Below are 435 nucleotides of genomic sequence, written 5' to 3'. Positions count from 1 at the left end.
GGGTGTTTAGATGTTTATGTGTTTGTGTGGAATATAATAAATATATAAATATCATATAAATAAATAAATATAATAAAATATTAAAAATATTAAAAATATAAAAAAAAATAAATATATAAATAAATATATAAATAAATATAATAAAATGTATAAGTATAATGAAGTATATAAATATAATATAATAAATAAATATAATAAAATAAATAAATATAATAAAATATAAAAATAAATATAATAAAATAAATATAGAGAATAAATATACAGACAAACAATATAAATAAATTAATTAATTAAATTAATAAATAGAATAAATATATAAACGTAATAAATATAATTAATAAAATAAAATAAACAAACAAAACAAAACAAAATAAACAAAACAAACAAAACAAAAAAAACAAACAAAACAACCAAACCAAACCAAACAAAACAAAC

This window comes from Eimeria mitis, genomic scaffold, assembly GCF_000499745.2.
Source record: "Eimeria mitis Houghton genomic scaffold, Emh_scaff1954, whole genome shotgun sequence".
Taxonomy (NCBI): domain Eukaryota; phylum Apicomplexa; class Conoidasida; order Eucoccidiorida; family Eimeriidae; genus Eimeria; species Eimeria mitis.
This window is presented reverse-complemented; position numbering follows the sequence as displayed.